The sequence below is a fragment of the Leguminivora glycinivorella genome, chromosome 16 (assembly GCF_023078275.1).
Source record: "Leguminivora glycinivorella isolate SPB_JAAS2020 chromosome 16, LegGlyc_1.1, whole genome shotgun sequence".
In the NCBI taxonomy this organism is placed as follows: Eukaryota; Metazoa; Arthropoda; class Insecta; order Lepidoptera; family Tortricidae; genus Leguminivora; species Leguminivora glycinivorella.
The window spans coordinates 8,796,947-8,819,429 of NC_062986.1; positions in this window are offsets into that span (position 1 = coordinate 8,796,947).

The window sequence follows — 22,483 nt, forward strand, 5'->3', positions numbered from 1 at the left end:
TGACCCTGGACAGTCGTGTAAAACTAAATTTCCTCAATTCCGGCGATCAGAACGGTGATCACTAAGTGTAGACAGTCGTGCTCCATGTATCCGTCTCGCATTATAGGCGTGTAGCGTCGTGCCGTGGGCCCGAGCTCGGTGGTCCCGACTGAAATTATACTTCGTTACTCTCAAACTAGAGCAACTTATGTCTATTATTATAATAGCGGGAACTGGGACGGTGGCACGGAAGGTTTAAGTGGTGCATGTGTTAAACTGTGGCCTGATTTGACCAAGTTTTTAAGCAGAAAATGAACGCTGACATTTAAAGGAGGAGGGTTTCCACAAGTCCTGTAATCGAAATTAAACTAAGACACGTAAGCAGACACTGCAACTTCTTACAACAAAAAAATAAGTCAGCCACACAGATGTCATATATACCATAGATCAAGCAAACGTATCTACTTAGCGTGTCAAATGAACTCAGTGAAATCCACTGAGTTGTCCGTCTTTACTCGCAGCTTGCAGCTTTCGGGCGTCAATTTTTGTAAGTTGAAGTCAACCAAAACATAAAAAATGCCTCGTTACGTGATATTCAATTGCAACAACACAAAAATTATGAACAATCAAGAGCCTGCAATATGAGACATACCTATTTAAAATTACAGGCAAGAATCAACTTCAGTACAAAATTTGACACGCTCGGCCCCTATACAAATATATGAATTTGTTTCTTCTATCTAAATTAACACTTTCGAAACCGGGCTATACGCGGCGCTACGACATTTTCGCTACATACGGGGAAACCCATGTAATCGGCTACGCTTCTACGAGCGGTGTGCCCGACAGTCGGGTTCTTGGTAGCGAAAGTGTTAAGTTCTGTGGTCAGCCAGTTTCTTTTGCTTGATTTTAGTAGCAAGACCCTTGTCAAGTGAAGGTCGAAGATGATTTGTTCTTGAGTCTTCGATCAATGTTTTGGTTAAATAAAATAAGCGCAGTAAAGTTATACGGAACATAAAATAATCAATCAGATTTAGATTTCAATTTATAATTTACATCTTAGAATATACGACTCGATTCTGTTCTATGTATATTTGTATACTATTTAAGTATATCTACAATTCTGCATCTGTAAGAGTATGGTATAGATAAACGAGATTGGTTAAAAATGCACATAATAGTTCTCAAAATACTTTATACATATAAAACAATTTGAAAAACTTGAATACTTACCACAATTTACTTGTAATTACGTAACCGTTGTAACGTATGTAATTACGCAAACCATTTTACATTTACGCGAACTTAACTGAAAGAGTAGTTTCAAAACGAACTTGCGTTCGTTCTTGTATAATGGAAATGAAACTGCCTTTGGCCAACTGAAAACCGTCACAGAAAAACCCAACAAAAGAGAACGGCTTCACTTATTGTATCGACTAATGTCCATCTTTACTAGAATTGCTTGTAATTAGAAGGCTTACGCAAGTCAGGCCACGGTAATTGGGACCACCCGCGGAGACAAGTAGAAACAATGTTACACTATGCCAATCGTGGCATACGCTTACCTTAATTAAGATGTCCAAGGCGTGACCTCGAAAGCTGTTAAAGGTTGAATTCGTGGGTGTTTGTTTAGAGCTTAAATAGCTTTCTTGTATGCTTTTAAGAAGATTTCCTCGGGTGCGATAGCTTTAAGAACGTTTTGCGATAATGTTGTGGATTAATGGATAATACTATCCATTAATTTAAGCATTTTTAGAAAACTACAAGTGAAAAATATGGTAGGTATGTGTCACGATAGTTAGTCCGTTAGACATGTCAATTATGTATACTTACTGACTTATTTTTCACAATTTTGTATTTTTTATGATCGATGTCACGAAGAGTCTGTGACTTCCTGATTCAATCTTTGAGATACGTCTCAAATTACAAGAAGCTCTTTTAAAGCTTAAATCGGGCACAGAGTAACTTTAATCCTTTGATGTTAAAATATCACAAGAATAGGTACAGTCAACCAATTTGAGATCCTAGGCCACTGTAGAGACTTTTCACAATAAACATCGGCGTAGTGTCGATACAACTCGATTCCCAACGGGTTCCCTAAAATTCTGCAGTATCTGTAGAAGTCCATACAAAAATTTTCACGCGGCGCCACTGCTGTGTGGCAAATAAAGCACAGTGTCTATCAGGCAGCAGGCAGGGTCTTCAAATAAGTAGAATTTTAGTAGTTCGTAGTATGCAATGCAAGTCACATAAAAAATACTGTTATATGTACAGCCAACCAATTAGAATCCTTGGCCACTCTAGAACCCTATCGTATTGACACCGTGCTTTGTTTCCAATAAAGTCAGTTAGACTTTTACTGTGAAAGGGTTCTACAGTGGCCTCGGATTGGTTGACTATGTACCTTCTATCTGAAACCAATGAGGACCAAAACCGTATTAGGTAGAGTCTGTTCGGAAAGAGAAGAGTCGTGAAATGTTCAATAGTTCTTTATTGTATGCAAATAAAGAACTATTGAACATTTATACAATACATATAATTTTTACAATGGGTACATGTATGGACCCTAAAAGGGTATAGTAAGAATTGGTACTTTACAATATCTTATATCACAAGTGCTTAGCTTACCTATACTTATTTTTTTTTATCACTATACTTAGGATCTAAATACAGTAAATGTATGGGATCCAATACATTCCACGACTCTTGACATTCCGAACAGACTCTAATCATGTGTTTTGCAACGCTTTTGTATGCAAGTGTGAAATAAGAAGTTTTACGACCCCCATCGTTAGTTTGGTTATTCTTATTACGAATAGTTTAAATTACAAAGGGTTTTCATTATCGCCCACTTATGAAATGTTAAACGTAGGTACTGAATGACTTATGTCGTAAATCTGCTTTATCTTTCTTTGTACGAGGATGAATAATGGAGTTTGAGTGGGTTGTATTCAGCTAACTAGGCGTTTCTGGACATGTCGAGAAAGTGTAGCAAAAGGTCTTTCCGAAGTCTTATTCCTCGTGGTCCTAAACTTGTAATAATTGTACTACCGACATAAAATACAAAGATGTTTATTCGGTGGTTTATTTCACAATAATGACAATTGTCACTCGACGGTGACACTTCACCGTTCATTCTCTGTTCAACATGGAAATATTGACGCTGAGTAACAATGTTAGGTACTTATCAACCCAAAAATAGGCACAAAATTGTCAGTCTCAACTGTCTCAAGTGTCAATGTGGTGAAATAACCCACAGAGGACCTATTTCAAACGCAAAATAAGCATTAGCTGGTCCAATGCAATTAACACAAACTAATATCCCAAGATCCTTGCGTTTCGATAGACACATCAACCAAACCTGGGTGGCTAGCCGAATGGCACAATCGCTCACGAAACGAAGCGCTAGTAGATATCTATCTCTATCGCGCTTGCGTATTGGCGCGACAGAGCCAGCAGCGTATCGCTTTCGTTTGGCGTCGGAGAAATGCCATTCGGCTACGGGGCCTGTCTATGATGCTTGCAATTTCATCACTTATCTACGTGGATAAAGCATCCGTCAAGTTCTAGAAAGTAGATCAGTGACAGGTATCTTATCCACGTTGATAAGTGATAAAATTGCAAGCATAATAGCCCGCCTGGTGGTCCTAGACTTATAATTAATTGTACTACCTACTTAAAATACATAGATATCTATTCAGAGGACGTATTCCAAACGTAAATAAGCCTACGCTGGTCCAATGCAATTGACACAATCTTTAATAGGTATCCCAAGATCCTTGTGTTTCGATAGACACATCAACCAAACCTCGGCAGGAATAAATAAATCATTCAGTTTTTATGAAGGCATCATCGCCTCCGCATGTCACCGAGTGCCGAGGCGGCATCTTCAAAAGAACAAGGCGTACCTTTCAATATATCCTATCAAGTTTTATCGTTAGGATAATTCAACCTTATTCGTTTGGGATCAAGTTAGTTTTGTAACTCCAGGGTCACAGATATGAGCGTGTGAAAGTAAGTTCTTTCTGGACGCCGCAGCGCGCTTGAGGTCTTCATTAAACCTTTTTCGATCTGTCATTTGTGTCGAACACCTAAGCTACGATTGGTCTGAGATTGTAATCAGTCAAAGTCTCATCATAGTTTTTGATGCGAGGAAAAAGGCGGTTAAGTTGAATTGAAAATTCTCATCGACTAATGGATGCTTTTTGTTCTAGACATTAACCTATAAAGTGATCAGTTTCTGTATGTATAATAACAATAATGCATAATGCGTATTAGACATACATATTTATAGAAACATAGCTTTTATGTTGACGAGTTTTCGTGCTTTTAAAGGTTTGGAACATTCTGTTAGTCTATTTAAGACAATTCCAAAACAAAAGCTTACCAAAATAATAAGTAGGTACCTAGACAAAAGATACTCGTAGTTATTAATATAATTTTCTACCCGTATACACGATTAAGTGGCTCAACTTGCTATTACGTTATTACGATATCTTGTAACAGCTTCCAATTTTCAAAACATCTGTAGATCTTACTAATGTTACGGAAAGAGAGGTTTCCTGTTGAGCCGTGATTTATTCTCGATTCTCAGGGCGCACGTATATTTACATGTCTGTAATAAGCAGTTGTGTGTTCCCAGAAGGAAGCGGCAGAAAAAGCGGGCTCTGATCCGCCGTCGGCTTGCGAGCGCCGACGCCGATAAAGTCATTATGTGCTATTATCCGACACGGATGCTCAACGTTTCTCGATTGAGCTTTTAAGCCCAATCAGATATCGCTATTTTACACCCACTCTTGCCGCTATAACTAGTGTCATGGGTAACTTTTTACTAGACACAGTCACCGGCAATAACATGGCACAAAAAGAAGACTGCAAAAATATTTTAGCCTAATAAAACTCCACAAATACCTATTAGTGAATGTTGCAACTTTTTCTTTAGACATCATGAGATAAATTAATATTTTTACCAGACCCTTTTACTTGAAAGCTGGGTGCTTAAGACCTCAGTAAAATGTAGACAAACCGTTAACATTCGTATACGTGTAAATTGCAATGTATGTATGTATCCATATAGAAAAGGCCAGTTATTATTACAAACGTTTTTGATTTGACCCAACCCAATGTTTACACTGCAATGCCCGAATAGTCGATAAATCCTACAGTTAAGTATATAAGTTGTTATTTGCCTACTGAAACTTCTATAACTATAACTGACAGAATTAAATCAATAACATTAAAAAATATACAGAATATTTGCCATAAAAAGCAGAAATAAATGCAAATCATTGGCCGGTACACTTTGACCAGCGCTGATTTTCTTTGGCTGATTAACTCGTCGCGCACGGGCCGCGGGGAGAGGCGGACACGAATGCGGGTCCGATCCTGTTTTTATAATTTGATATGGATTTGAGAGCTTTAGTGTAAATTATTCGATAACCTCAAATTTTTTTTAGATAAGCTGAGCTGTCCAAAGGTACGATTCGCGCTCTGTACAGAATCTCATACAAAATGAAGCTTAATAAAACGTCAAGTCACTAGAGTATTTCACGAACTTGTCTTAACGAACAACGAATTTGAATTTTTTGAAAAATTTTATGTAGATATACATAATACGGGCGAACCTCTTAACGGTGGTGAGTATAGGACATAAAAAATGGAATTAGATAACTTTTACTTAAAATTGAAATATTTTTTTTATCCATACAAATTAATTCGGCCCGCAACGTAATGCAAACACACTCGCGTTAAACGCTCGTTGACAGTTGTCATTGATTGTCATCGCAACCACGTTTACAGTACATTGCTGCTGGCTGTAGAAGTATGCATATACAATCAAATTTTTCGTAATTAGTTGTACTTATTTCAGTTATTTACAAAAACTTTTTGTGAGGAAATTATTGATCAAATGTAAGTCCGCAAGAATATTTTACAAATAGACAGAATCGGCCCCCAGCCTCAATACCCTTTAGTATCTTGTGGTAAAGTTGCGCTGCAATTGTCAAAGGAAACTAGCAGTTTAGGAGTTGAAGCACTAAAAGGTACAATGACTTGAGTTGAGCAATGGAACCTTTCATTCTTCTCTATAACGGGCGTTTTATGAGTACAGCGTTGTCAAGCTCAAGAAAATCGGTTTAGGTATGTTATTAGAAACAATAACACAAGTTATGGCCGTAATAGAAAATGTATTTAAGACAGGAGTACATTTACAGTAGAAATATACATAGATATATATGTGAACATTTTTAAGTAGATTTTCAAAAAGTTTTCAGATAATGTTAACCAAGCATCTTCCAAAAAATATACGGCGGTGTTTGGCGATTTGGGTAGAATCGGAATAACTGTTTAGTAATGAAAATATCTTTAAAAACTCATAGGTATTTTACTTGTAGTCTATGACATTACGTCGAGTAATACATCAATACAGAATACAGAACTCAATAAGAATGTGAAGCTATACGGAACAGCTTTGGGTCAAATGCTCGACGTTGTATATCAAGCGTTGATCACGACTTGTCTAAATTTCCGATCAATCTAGACGACTTTGTTCTGAATACAGGTAAAATCATCATACCTAATCTGGTTCGAATGTTTGTTTACATAAGACGTATAGGTTAAGCTTTGTAATTAATTTTCATTGTCAGGTCGTCGACTCCATTGTATAAACGTTAATTATGCCAAAACGGGACTTTCAGAACTCGTTATTCTCTAATGATAAATACGACTACAAAGTATCGTGAATGAATATATAGATACTAGTGGATATTGTCACGATTCCCATTTGTGAGAAAGTTTAAGTAAGGTTACGCCTCGGGTAAATTATACAGAGAGATAGCGATGGAATTTTCTACGCTTTGGAGTTTTTTGCTACAGGCACGAATAATGGACTGTTTTAATCGTGAATAAAAATCTTATAACACTTGCTCTTCAGTAAATAGACACAAATGTGGGGATAAAGTAAGTTAAAACTTGCTGGCTATTTACCTACTCAGGCACGTAAGTAATGAATAAAATGTGACATAGCAAAGAAAGCCTTTACCAGTTGGTGTGGTGAAAAGTTATTTTTTTGATCTGGAAATAAGGAATAGGATTTGAGTTTCTATTTAAATTTAACACAACTGAAATATAAATTGCTGTAACAAGCAATATACCTGAGCAATAGCCAGTAGTAGGAACGTATGTTATTTAATTCACGGTATTGTTTTAATTTATTGAAGAGTAGAAAAGAAAGTTTGAATCCTAGTCATTATTTCAAATATTGAATGTAGTAACGTAAAAAGAAAATCTTTTTGAAGATAATACCGCAATTTGAACCAAATGATACGCATTTTCAAGTTGTCTCTCTTATGTCTTCCGAAGGCGTGGCAAGGGACAATACTACGGCATGCATATGCATAATCATATTATGCATATTCTTAAAGGAAATGATTAACATGGTTAAAAATTAAAATACAATCGTTGCGGTTGGGTCCTGTACCCAGAAACTATAAGATGCAGACACTGTAAGAAAAGCTTTCACGTCGTCGTTATTGCATTGACACAAAGTTTGTTTTTGCGTGGGTTATAAAAAAGGTTTATTCATTATACCAGAGACTGGTATTAATAAAGAGTTCTTACCCCAAAGTAGTCAGTGACGAGTTGAATGGGAAGTGGCGTCTCTTGGGCCCCAGGCAGCCCAGGCTACTGTCTATGTGCAAGAGGCATCTACGAGTTGGCTTCGGCCATTCGGACCCCATGGTACCGAGAATTTGTAAAAACACTACTTCATAGGCACGCAGAATTCAAAGGAATTGTCACGAAATCGTGCGACAACGACTCTTTAAAAAAGTTTTCATCACATTTCATGTTAAAAGGTCTCATTGCGTCCACGTGTACTGAAGAATAATGTACTATTTTATTCCCAAGGGAATAATGGATTTAGTTTTAAAAATTAATACAATCCGTACAATACTTTAGGCAAAGGATGTATCAATCAGCCAAGGATTTATTTTGCACAGCTAAAATTTGACTATTAAGCCATAAAAAATATTTTGCGGTATGAAAAATGCATTTTATTTATGTTTAACAATTATTTCAGTGTGTTTTACATTTATTTTGCAAATTTCACGTAGATAAATCGTTATAATTTGCAATCTGGCAGGAAATTCTGACGGCCCTTTCGATTTGTGCTTGACTGCGTTGCCATAGCAACGGGCAGTGCAACACCGCCATTCATTGAAGGTTTTGCCTTATGATTTTTTTTTCTCTGTGTTTTCCTCTCAAATGTGATGAAAAATATTGTGTGTAACTCAGGAGGTAAGGATTTTATTAACTCGTGTCTATAACTTTTTCCAGCCTGCGGCTGTCGCGAGTTATTTCACTCGTCGACAAAATCCCCCTTACCTCCCTTGTTGCACAATATACTATTAAATACTTACAATTCGTATTATACTTATAAGAAGAATGTTTATGAATGCACATGATTGTTTCTTTTTCATGATGGTCTAAAATTGAAGATCAGATGACTATTAGAAAAGACAAAATACCTTTTTTCTGTCCGCCATTGAAAATACACGAAGTAATTCAATTAAAACAATTTTATTATCCATTTGGCGTGATGTAAAAAATTGTATGACGGTAAAATCGAATAACGATTTTGTTCGTGGAGACCGTACATTTCCTGAACTTACCTATTAACGTTGATGTGCTTTTATTATAACAATGTTCAAGATATTGTTGTATGACTTTCAATACAGATTGGCAGTCTTTTATTTACCTATCGTTGATTCTACCTGTCCGTGTGTGGGTGCAGGCCTACGCTTCACACGTGTACCGGATGCCGGAGATTTAGGATGATATACAACTTTATCCAGATTGATAGCGTAAAAGACCATAACTGATGAAAAGTCTCTGTTGAAATGGGCCGTTTAGAGTTTAGAGGTGGCTTTCTGTCCAGTGTGGATTAGCCTTTATCGATTAAGCTCAAAATATGGAAAGTGACATCCGCTATGTAAGCGCTGTAAGACTTAAGTAGAGTTATAAAATATTGAAAATGTAAATGTAACATGCAAGGTGCTTTACGAGTAGAGGCATCATTTGAAGAAAGTAAAACTGTTGTATATGAGTTTATCTCGATTTCACTTAAAAAAGTAAATAAATATGATAATAATGTGTAAAAGTAAATGTTATTTATAAAACGACCGCTTCAATTTATAATTAAATATTTGGGCAATTAGACGGTTGACTTATTTATATCAAATCATCGTTATAACGACTGAAAATATATCAAAAAAAGTTATATCGATCGATACGCACCCGACTTGACAGGATTAACAAAATAATAATTCAGATTCAGATTCAGATTCAGATTCAGAAATTTATTTGCTGAAACATGGTATTTACAATAAGGTCTTAATACTAGGTATAACAGCTCTACATGTTTGGTCATAGAGACATGCAAATATTTTGTAGTGTAATGTGTGTCGCATGCATTAATTTAATGTCTACTTAATTATTAATTAGACAATCTTATAACTATCATTATCATTACTATTAATATATTATGTGTCATTCAGATATTCCTGAATACTGTAGTAGGCCTTAGAAGCTAAAAAGTTATACAAAGCTTTTTTAAATTCATGAACGCTCTCAAGTTTTAAAATGTTAACTGGTAATTTATTATAAATTCGGGGTGCCATACACAAAATACTTTTTGATACAAAAGCTGTTTTGGATGATTTATAATTAATTTTCTCCTGTTGTCGCAGACTGTTAAATTTAGTGAACTGGTGTAAATTACATTTGACATACATTGAAATTTCATAAACATAAAGACACGGTAGAGTCAATATTTTGAGTGTAATGAAAAGTTCCTTGCAAGATTCCATGGTTCGAGTACCGCATACAGATCTCAAACATTTCTTTTGAGTCAAGAATGCCATTTCCCTGTCAGTTGCATTACCCCAAAACATAACGCCGTATCTTAGTGTCGCAGTTACGTGCGCATGGTAAGCCGTTAGCACTGCTGTTTGATCTACAACCTTTCTTAAATTATACAGTGCATAATTAAATTGATTCAATTTACTACATATATTGTCAATTTGATTTCTCCATGTCAAACTACTATCTAAGCTTAATCCTAAAAATTTCGTGGAGTCAGTTTCAAAGATTCTTTGATTTTGATAGGTTATTGTTAATTCATGTGTATTTTTGGTCCGTAATTTAAAATTCATAATATTCGTTTTCTCTATATTCACGTGAAGATTATTTTTGCGAAGCCATTCAATTATAATATGTAAGGTCTGATTTATATTGGTTTGGAGTAAATTCATGTCAGTTTCTGTAAAAATAACCGTGCTGTCGTCGGCAAATAATACCATTGGTTGACTAACAGCTCTAGGTAAATCATTAATATATGTCAGAAAGAGCAGGGGGCCTAAAACACTACCCTGAGGTACGCCGTAGCTTATTTCTCTATATCCAGATGAATATGTGACTTCTCTTTTGGTCTTCATGCATATGCGATCGATCTGGGTGCACTGTTTACGTCCAGTTAAATATGATTTAAGAAGGTTATGTACATTACCTCGTACTCCATAGTTGTATAGTTTTGATAAAAGTATGCGGTGGTCAACAAAGTCAAATGCTTTGGACATATCCATATACAGGGCACAGACAGGCTTTCTATTATCCATTTGCATCATGACGGTTTGTAAAAAATCATATATTGCCATATTAATCGATTTATTTCGTCTAAAACCTTTCTGTTCTGGGGCGAATAAATCATTCTTTTCAAAATAGGCATATAAGTTGTTGTACAGTACCTTTTCAATTATTTTTGAAAACACAGATAATAACGCCACTGGCCTATAGTTAGACATTGTTTCCTTAAGCCCTTTTTTGAAAAGTGGTCGAACGACAGCCAGTTTCAACTTTTCTGGAAATGTCCCCTGTTCAATACACAGATTTACAATGTAACTCAAAGGTTGAGCAATGGAAAAAACAGCTCTTTTAACCACTTTCGTGGCAATTCCGTCATAACCCGTGCTATTTGAGTTTTTCAAAGCTACAATGATCATATGGATATCGCGAGGACTAGTTGGAGTCATAAATAAGGAATGCATGGAGTTAAATGTCAAAGTTGTACTATAATTATTATCATTGTTAGAGTGAATTGAATTTGAATTAATTTGGTCAATGAAGTTATTGTTAAAAGCTTGCGCGATTTGACTAGGTTCTTTTATGATCTTACTACCATTATTTATTTGCGTTACAAAACTTTTTGGGTGACAGGTTTTATGCTTATTAATGATATTCCAAGTAGCTTTAGATTTATTGGCGGAATTACTAATAAAATAATTATTTTGACACCTTTGGGTTAATTGTATTACGCGTTTCAGCCTTCTAGAATATTCCTTAAAGTAAATACGATCACATGAATTAGAGTTTAAACGACACTTCATAATAATTCCCGTTTTCTTTTGCAACAGTTTCTAATCCCTTTTGTAATCCATTTTGGTTTGTTTACTGATTTGATTTTGATCCGTCGAAAAGGGAAGCATAGGTCGTAAAATAATCCAAAAAGTTCTGAGAAGTTATTAAATGCTTCATTGGCAGTGTTTGACATGTATACATTATTAAAACTAATACTGTTTAAACACTCGACAAATTTATTGATATTTTCTGTACTCAGATCTCTCCTAGTGATGTACCAGTGTGGTAAAATTGAGGTTTTTTTAGTAGGGCATTTGAATAGTTGTCCAGTGTGATCCGATAATGCCATTTCGATAATCTTTGCTTGACCACCCCGCACATTATGAAATATATTATCGATACAGGTATTGCTTTGCAGTCGTGTTGGTACCGTTATTCCTATTTTGAGATTAAAACTAGATAATAAATTCTTAAGATCTACTGACTGTTTGGTTCTTTTTAACATATCTATGTTATTTATATAATTCGAATCCGTTAATTGGATAACTACCTAATCAGCCTTTTCCCAGTAAGAGTGTAAAATGGCGGTTGAAAGGTTAATACTGAAGTAGGTAACTACTTCTTGGTAATGGAGTCAGGGGCAATTAATGACTTCTACACTTTGCAGGCATGCGGTCGCGACCGGAGGCTAATTACCTAACTTGAAAATGTTTGAAGTTACTGTAGCTTACCGTGGAGCTTAGCTTAGTCAATCTGTGTAAGAATAAGAATATCCTATAATATTTATTTATTAATTTTTTTCAACTGACTAGAAGCTGCAGTGACTGGCAAGAGGCTGCGCAGGATCGGGACAGCTGGCGATCTCTCATTTCGAAGTCCAAAATTCACTTTGGATCATTGAGCCAAAAAATAGTTATTTATTTCAACTCGATAACCTTTTCGTCTGTGTTGATATTGATATATAGGACCATGATGCTTACATTTTACAAACTTTAAATCGCAACAGACCCTTTAGCACAACTTGCCTTGTCGCGCGCGAGTCCATATATCAAGCGCGACTTCAAGTACGGATTCGCGCGCGACAAGGCAAGTTGTGCTAGAGGGGCAGGAGCTAAAAGTTTAACATCGATAAGAGTTTCTTACTTTTTATTTTAGCCGACACAGATAAGTATGATTTTAATATGTGTTAAATGAAATAATAGTTATTTGTTATACAAGGGGGCAAAGTTGTATTTTAACGCCGAGTTTGGAATTGAAAAACGAGCAAGTGAAAGGATTCTATAGTTGAACCACGAGCGAAGCGAGTGGTTCAAGAATATAATCCTGAACTTGCGAGTTTTTTAACACACGAGAAGTAAAATACATTTGCACCAGAGTGTAACACAAAACTTTTCCCCTCACTATAGACAACGCAAAAAATGCGTTTATCACTGCTTCCAGTAGTTCCACAGGTGGTAAATCATCTTTATTACTAGATTCACCTACTTTTATCAATTTTAAAGCAGTTAATTTGACTTTATTCAAGGTCAAATTACTTTACCCACTAGTGGATAAAATGCGTTTTTACCCGCTGGTATTAAAGGACAAAACACGTGTTTCCGAGCTAGTGAGGGGAAAAATCCTTTTATCTTATTCAGCTACTTTCACAAAATTCTGAAGTTTTAAAATGAGATAAGCTAGACTAGTAAATTTATATTATGTATAGTAAGTAAACCCTAAGTAAGCCAGTAAATACCAAAGGTACGTGTCGATATCGACGCCGGCGCAAAACGAACAAAAGCAGGCGCGAGTCGTCGCGTTTAACAACTTCATCGGCACTAACGAGCGGGAACCAGTTCCGGCCGGCCGGTTGTGTGTCATTCCTTTAGCACAACTGAGTCGATGTTCCTTCTCTCCTCGGTAAGGAATCGAAATAACATCACGGGTAAAAATCCGATTAGAATCCGTATCTTCACAGTGAAAGAACAAAAGAAACCGAATTCTTGCGTTTTACAACTTCATCAACAGCACTAAAAGTGGGAACCAGTTCCGGCCGACCGGTTGTGTGTTCTTCCTGCAGCACATCTTAGTCAATGTTCCTTCTCACCCTGATAAGGAGTCGAAGGAGCATCACAGGTCAAAAATCGTTAAGAATCCGTATCTTCACAGTGAAAGAACAAAAAAAAACCGAATTCTTGCGTTTTACAACTTCATCACCACTAAAGAGTGGGAACCAGTTCCGGGTAGCCGGTTCGGTGTCATTCGTTTAGCACAGCTGAGTCGATGTTCCTTCTCACCCTGGTAAGGAATCGAAGGAGCATCACAGGTCAAAATCCGTTTAGATTCCGTATATTCATGGTAAGATGGATGGAAAGAACAAAAGAAGATGAGGATAAATCTTGACAGTGAAGGAACAAAAGCAGCTCAGGGAGAATTGTCGCGTTATAACAACGGGAACCAGTTCCGGCCGGCCGATTCGGTTTCATTATTTTAGCACAGGTGTTGATGTTCCTTCTCACCCTAGGACATTATAACACTAATGAAGATGAGAAAGTATCTTCCAGGGAAGGAACAAAAGCAGAGAGAGTGTCAACAGCGGGAATAAGTTCCGACCGGCCGGTTCAATGTCATTCTTTTAGCACAGCTGAGTCGATGTTTCTTCTAGCCCTGGCAAATTAAGTATAACACTTATGAAGATACATCTTCATGGTGATGGAAAAAAGCAGACTCAATTTCATCACTTTCGAGTGGGAACCAGTTCCGATCGCGGTCGGTTCCGTGTTATTCCACTTATTCCTGTCGCTGCACAAAATCGAAGCTCCTTATCTTGACGAAGAAATGACATCATTGATTTCCTTTGGAGAAACTCTCGTAAGGTATCTGGTGTTTCGGGCGTCCATGGGCGGCAGTGATCGCTTACCATCAGGCTACCTGTCTTCTCGTTTGCTCCTATCCCATAAAAAAAGGAATAGAAGTGATAATTGAACAAAATCCATGAGTAGATGAGAGAAATACATTATGGTAGAGGTAATTAGACTAATAGTTGGGCGGATTGAGTGAAGGTAAACCTCCGTGAGCTCAACGTTGGCGAAAGATACCGCTCAAGACCGAGCAAAGTGGCGTGCTCTTGTGTTGAAGGTAAAAACTCATATTAGGTTATCGTGTCAGCTAAGTAAGTGAGTAAGTAAGTAATTAGGCTAATTAGGGATGAACTTTACCTATGCCCATTGGAGATCTTGTTACTTTAGTTCGCCTCAGAACTCGACTGACCTAGGTTAGCGCAACGCCACCCAGGGGAATATCCAGGGAGTGCCTCAAAGCACTGAACATCGTACAGATAACTAACTACCTACGAATATTGTAGCGATACTGAAAATGTTCTTACAAGAAATAGGATGTTATAGTATAGGATACCTTGTTACAAATGTTACAATAGAGAGTGTAAAACATTTTGTACAGAATGTATAATGAGAATGTCCTTTAGAATAGAATAGAATAGAAATCATTTATTTAGGCAACACATCAATACAAATAAGTTGCACAATGTAAAAAGTAGTAGGTTAATAAAGATGTGAGTAAAATGGTCTCCACTCAGCATTGCAGCTGACACGGCTAGCGTGGTCAACGGCGCTGGTATTCTGTGGAGCTAGCGGGGTGCCCGGGCCAGCACACTGAACGACACTGACGACGTAAATAAATAATATTAATTATAAATATATACTTTGTCTTATTTGGTTAGTAAATAACTACAAGATACAAGAATAGGTACAAACTTGCTTTACGAAAGCTATTCTTCTAATACTGATAAAGACTCTACGGAAGAGGGTTTGTGTCTGACAATATTTCGTGACTTACTAATAAATTGGCTGTACCTATATTCTCGAGCGGATTCACTGAAGTAACTGCCATACAAGGCAACTCTCATGGAATGCATCCTCTACAAAGATTACTTAGATCATTTTCTATTCAATCCTGACAGTCTCACGGCATCCTCTGCAAAGATTACTTAGATCATTTTCTATTCAATCCTGACAGTGACAGCACAGTATAATAAAGAGTACTATCGTACAGTATAGCTAATACTTCCGCTCCCCGCTGAAAGCGCCGCCCACCCCCTCTCGGTTACCTCGCAGTTACCGCCTGTCAAAAACGCGACCAGTCGACCTGTCATATTTCACTCCTACAAGCATAGTTAGTACGCGTTCACCTACACGAGCTTAGAATGTGTGCTAGGAACGCGCCTCTTTCATATATTTGATCGCCAGTGTCCGAGATGTGGTGACAGTCTCATGGCATGGCATCCTCTACAAAGATTACTACTTAGATCATTTTCTATGCAATCTTATATCAATTTTAAGGTTGCGTTTGTAAGTACACAGTTTTAATTCATTCGTTAGTAAAATTCTGGAGAGCAATATCAAAAATGACGTAAAAAAGAAAGGGTTCCTGTCGAACTTGAAGACATCCGTAAAAACGTATCGATAAAAAAATAGGGTCTTAAAAAAGAGAAAGCTTTTTGTAGATGTGACAAATTGGCCGTAAGACGGATGATGTACCTCTGGAAATGTATGTGTCGAAAACTGGAACAGGTTACAATCGTGAAGGTCATTGACCCTGATGGTGTATGCAACTGAGTGAATTTAATGCTATTCAAAAATTTAAGTTTTTATTTTTTAAGTTAAGATAAACTGGAATGAATTTGTTAAATAAATAGAATTATTAGTGAAAAATAAAGTCTGAACCTAAGTAATTGAAGAATAGAATGTAACCATAAATCTCAAAAATTGTGGTTATGAAAGTAACCCTGAAATCTTAAAAAAAAATGTCAGATTTCCTACAATAATCATAATCATTTATTGTATAATATTTTAAATATCACATGTCAATTTACAAAAAGTACAAATTTAAAATCTGAATGTCATAGGTAAGTAAATTGGTATACTCTAGGTATACTTAACTCAAATACATGATTAATAAAAAATGTATGTTTTGTTCCGACTATTAAGTATTATAAAACGTTAACTGTGGTAATAACTGGAATAACAAAATCCAGAGGTATTTTATTACATTTTAAAATAAAAATTAAGGTTCTATTTTTATGGATATAGCTCGTTCGACGCCTCGGCAACGGCCAATAGTATTTTTTTACTTACAACCTCCATTAACGTTCGTTAATTTTGAACTTTACGCGTTGATGTCTTTTGTATGTAACAATACAGAAAATGACAATAAATTATTTAAGTCCGTTTTCACATTATCCGATCCGATATCGGATGTCGGAAGGATTTCAATGGAAAAAATCAAAGATGGCGCTTGTAATGTATGGGATATCGGTCCGACATCCAATATCAAATCGGATAATGTGAAAACGCACTAATGTAAATGAGTGGTTTTATTAAAATTTTGACTATCAGATAGCAATCACCTTCCTAGATGTTTTCTGTACAACTATATAAATACAAATTATATACTCGTATTCTGAAATCAATTACAGAAAGAGTACCTAAGACTACCTACCTACAAATGTCACAAAATAACTGATAATTATTATCATAGACAGGCCACCATCATATCTATAGAACGCATGCATATATTCAATCAATTTTTTTACAACAATCTAATATTTGAATGGAACTGAATTGATCACGATTGCTTATTCAAGTATGTAATGTTCGTCATGTCCAATCCAGAGGAGTCTGTCTCATTTTAAAACTTATCTCTATAACGTTTAAGTTTCAAAATTGTATGAACGGAACTAATCAAGCTTAGAAGAGACAGGTGCATAGAAATGCTTACGGTTATTTTTAATGAGCGTGAAGGGTTTAAATTGTTTTCATTAATTACCAGTTAAGTTAGTATTTCCACTGACATTTGTTGCTGAGAAATTTGACTGTTTGAGGCAGTTTTATGCAGCGGTGCACCTTTGTGAATTAGGGCCCATTTAGACGGTACGAGAACTCGTGTACGAGTTTTATTACATTGCGGTAATTGATGGCTGTGCTAAATTATATGTACAGTCAGCCAAAAAGTGGTTTACCACTTTTCGATCTTTGGTGTTTAAAATAGAGTCTAAAAGTGGTAAATCACTTTCTTGGCTGACCGTACCCTCAACAACCCGCAATGTAACTAAAATCGCATGCGAGTTTGTATGGTCTAAATTCCGCCTTAATATTCCAAGGAATTATAGCCGGGTATAGTGCTGATGTGGTATCTTAATATAACAGTTTTTCGATTTTGAATTTGGAACTTTATCATCTTCACAACAGTTTAACATAGGTAATTTGTATTTGTACGCCGAGATTTATGAGGTCAAAATTATCCGAATAAGTATGTATTATGGGATGTATAAGAAGTGACTTCGATGTTCTTTTAAAAGTCGGTTATTTGACAGTAGTCAACAACATTGTCATCCATACTAATATTATAAATGGGAAAGTGTGTCTGTTTGTTTGTCCGTCTTTCACGGCAAAACGGAGCAACGAATTGGCGTGATTTTTTAAGTGGAGATAGTTGAAGGGATGGAAAGTGACATAGGCTACATTTTGTCTCTATCTAACGCGCGAAGCCGCGGGCAAAAGCTAGTATCTAATAAAACTATGTACTTATAGGTGGTACCTCTCAATCTATATCTTATTTTCCGACCGCAGCTAAGCTAGGAAGGAACTATGACGCCAACATTCAACGGAAACCGTATAAAACATAACTGCTATCCAATACCCAGTGAACTCCTACTCACGTTTAATACTCACATATACAAACATATTTATTTGAGCACGAGAATACGAGAGAAATAAATAAAACCTTCACTAAAAAAGAAAAAAAAAACTTACAAGCTTTCCTACAGAGCGGAGCACAAAAGCGAGCGGGACGGATGTAGGAGTTAGTGGGGGTTAGAGAGGGATGCAAGAGTCGGGCCACGTGACACCTGCCGGCCGCCAAATGAAGATATCGCAGCTGGATGTGAGAGGATCGTGGACAGGGGTTGACAACCTTTTTGGAGTTAAGTTAAGTTCATTTTTATGGATCGTACAACTTAAGAGAACAGTCAAAAGTCAATAAATATAAGTATCTGAAGGTCCTGTACCTATACGGACGACGACGACGTAGAGGTATCTACTTAGAATGAGCTTTGAAGCACAGACCAACTGTAACCGTACTTAAGCGGTAAAGTGCTCCCGAAAACCGACTTAAGACGCTAAGTACAGGAGCGAAAATGCTAAAATGGAAAGGAGATTTTTCAATTTGAGAATTTTAATTCAATATACTAGTGTTATTAGAATTAAATGTAACTTAGGTGCATTGCATAAGCGTTTCAAAGACAAAATCTAACATTGAGAGACATTAATTCCGTACCTAAAGTCGCCGTCAATAGCAATTGTCAACAATGTAAACAAACCATTCTATAAAATATCAATATTCTAGCACAATTTTATTATGTTAAAGGTTGGGAATCATAATGTGATATGAATTGATTAAATAACACATGGATTTAGCCAGTATCTGATGAGTTAGAAAGGAAATTAAAGACATTTTGACTACAAGGTTTGTTTACATTGTTCACAAATTCTATGGACGGCGACTTTATATCACTAGTTCAAAACTAATAACTAAATCCAAATTAGCTCGATTAATGAATAGGTACGGTACGAGAATATTTCCATTTTAATATTGTCCGAGAAAAGGTTTACGACAACTGAGCGCAACATCAAAACGTCTACAGATGCTACTAAGGCACTGAAGGTACGATACTAAAGCCTTACAATATTACAATGTGCTCGAATAAAATGAATAAAAACTTATATTTATTGATACGTGTAAGTAACATATCGAATTTTATTTCTAGTTTACTTCTTTTTAAAGTTCCTTGTAACTGGAACACTTATGTTAATAGTTTGTTTCGTGGATCGAAACAGAGACGGTATTAAAAAAGCAAGAAAATCTAGAACTGTACGGTCAATCTGTGTATAAGAATGTGCCTATAATATTTTTTTATTTACTTACTAACAAATTAATTATATAATCTAATTACTTTTTTTTTAAATTATTATTTATTTATTTATTACATTTTAATAAAAGGTAACTTAAAATAAATATTTATAACTATTTACATATAGGTATACAGATTATATATAAAACATTTTAATAAAAGGTAACTTAAAATAAATATTTACAAATAAACTAACTATCTAATTACTTGTTTAATGTCATCTAACATGTTTGTAACATAACACGCATAAGATTTTTTGTTTAAGTATCTAGAAGTAAGTACCTGTTGGAAGTAATAATAAAAATAAGGTTTATATCGAACCGTCGTAACTCGCATTTGCCCCGTTTAAAAAAATAATGAATACTTGTCTTGAGCTTATCTAGTTCAAAATTACAAGTTCAACAAAAAACCAGCCAAAAACGGTAGCTGTCGACACGTGCAAACCAACTTTCAAACGTTTACACCTGACGTCGTTTAAAACCACCCTTAAAGGTTTCTGAATCCCAAAATCCCCAGTTTCCGAACCGTAAAACACAAGTTTGTAAAAGTATCAGTTTACACGGTAGGCACTGAGCAAATATTGAAGAAGTTAGAAGTCAAACAGTCACATAATTTGAAGATTATTCACAAAAGGAAATGAAACGAACTAGTGTAAGACTCACCTCAATGTACGCGTAGCTCTTAGGACTTTGCGGCTCAGCTTAAAACCAAGTGGTGTTAATGTATTATGTGCAGTGAAGCTTGTGAATAAGTAGCAGGTATCTATGCCACGGGTTGGGATTATCTTGTTATGAGGCGCGATGAGGCGGAAAAGCAAATATATCACTCAAAAAGCTAGCCTTCTTTGTAGCCTGAATAATCACAGGAGACGGGAGGAAGGTAAATATGGGAGGACGCGAAAGTAATCACTTGATATCGTAAGAAACAAGTTTTATTTGATAAACTAATTTGATTTCTTTCCGAGGTTTGTTTAGAAATATTAAACAGTAGATAAATTAAACTTTTAAAGTAACTGATGTCTCGTATAAATTATGTAGGTAGGATAGGGTAGGTATATGACTTATTTTATCTTTACTTGTTTGCTTTTACCTACCTAAGATTGTAATACCGAAATAAACGTCTAGTAACACTATGTATATGTCTAGACCCAGGCAGGACTAACTCATTTATATTTTAATTATCAATTTACAAAATCATTTACAATTTATTTAAAATTTCACCCAGCATAAAATAATTTAAAGCGGCAACCTTCACTTTAATGTTATGGATTATGGAGAAACTTGAGCTATCTAAATACTTCAAACTTCATTTTTGAGTTAAAATTTTGATTTCATCGAGGAAAGTACAGCCGAACAATCGAAGTAAAGGTTATTCGTTATCCTGTCAGAGCCTACCCAAGCACACAAAAAGGAGCAGGTAACACCATTTGTTTCTTTCACGAAACAACACCGTAAAAACCGATGCAAATAAATTTCAACAGCATCGGCAGACACAAATTATCGCTACATTCAGAAAAACCTTATGATTTATATAAAACAGATTACAATTTACTGCTTATTCGACTTAAGAACTAATTTAATATGCATGAGACGATAAAAATCTGTTCCGAGAAGCGATATTAAATTAAAATGTTGTTATGTCACACTAACATCTCCGCCCATAACCGGCACCTAACTTGTTTTTTTCTAGGTTTTTTGATAATAAACTTGACCGTGGAGCAATATAACAGGGGCTATAATTCTCACGCTAATTCTTACTTCAATAAAAACTAAGAAACTTCTTCAAGTTTAGTGATCAGCAAAAATTATTAGTTTTAAATATATAATATAATATGTAATACTTTATTTTATATATTTTTTGTTTGTCTTTGAGTTCGTGTGGTATGTTCGTAAGTTAGTTAAAAAATATGACTAAGGAGTCTGTCATTCATCGCCCTAAAAAATTCGTCGAATCTAATCTTGAATCAGTTCCTTGAAAGTGACGGCGTAAATGGACAGATTAATTTATAGGATGCGGTCGTGGATAAAGCTATTTATTTTACTTTTATTTTTGGTTTGTACAAAGTGCCTACATGCGGTATTAGTTTATAATGTGACTAGGCACAAACAATTTTTCGTTTATCGAACATACAATAGGTAGAGTCGGTAGAGTACGGGGCTATATACGGGAGAAAAGAGAAACGTGAAATGTCATGGAACCCATATTCTACGACTTTCCGCACTCTACGTATACCTATACTTGTTTTGTTATTATGTATCTTATACTTTTAAACGAGCAATTCTTGTATATTTATTTATTTATTTATTTATACCGACGATCTCGGAAACCGCTCTAACGATTTCGCTGAAATTTGTTATGTGGCGGTTTTCGGGGGTGAAAAATCGATCTAGCGTAGTCTTAGATCCCGGAAAACGCGAATTTTCGAGTTTTCATGAGTTTTTATTTCGCGTTAGTAAACGTAAAATATGGTCGTTAATTTCGCCACGCGCGCATCGATTCCGCTTAGCTCAGTCGTACGAAGTCGGTCTAATGTACGCAGATAGATCGTAGGTGTCAGGGTTTCGAATCCCGGCCAGAAATTAAGTTTTTGTTTTTTGTCTTTTTTTTGTTTTTGTATTTATAAGAGTTTTTTTTATCTAAAGACGTGATATATTAAAATAGAACCGAGCGAAGCTCGATCGCCCAGATATTATACATTATTCGAGTCGCCCAAAATGTGCTCGAAAATTTAGCCATAAGATTGGGCCCGCGAGCCACGTAAAGGAACACCGAGGGTGGGACAGCTACACTCTTTTTCTTGAAATTGTCTGCTCCAGAACATAGTCGCTATGGCCTAAATAGGTCATGACCACAGATTGTCATGACAGCATCATCATCATCATCATTCGAGTAATGTAGTAATATTTTGTGAAGGAGTAGAAATTGGTATGGATAAATAAGTCATTATTATACGCAATAATAGTTATTTGTTATACAAGGGGGCAAAGTTGTATTTTAACGCCGAGTGTGGAATTGAAAAACGAGCAAGTGAAAGGATTCTATAGTTGAACCACGAGCGAAGCGAGTGGTTCGAGAATAGAATCCTGAACTTGCGAGTTTTTTAACACACGAGAAGTAAAATACATT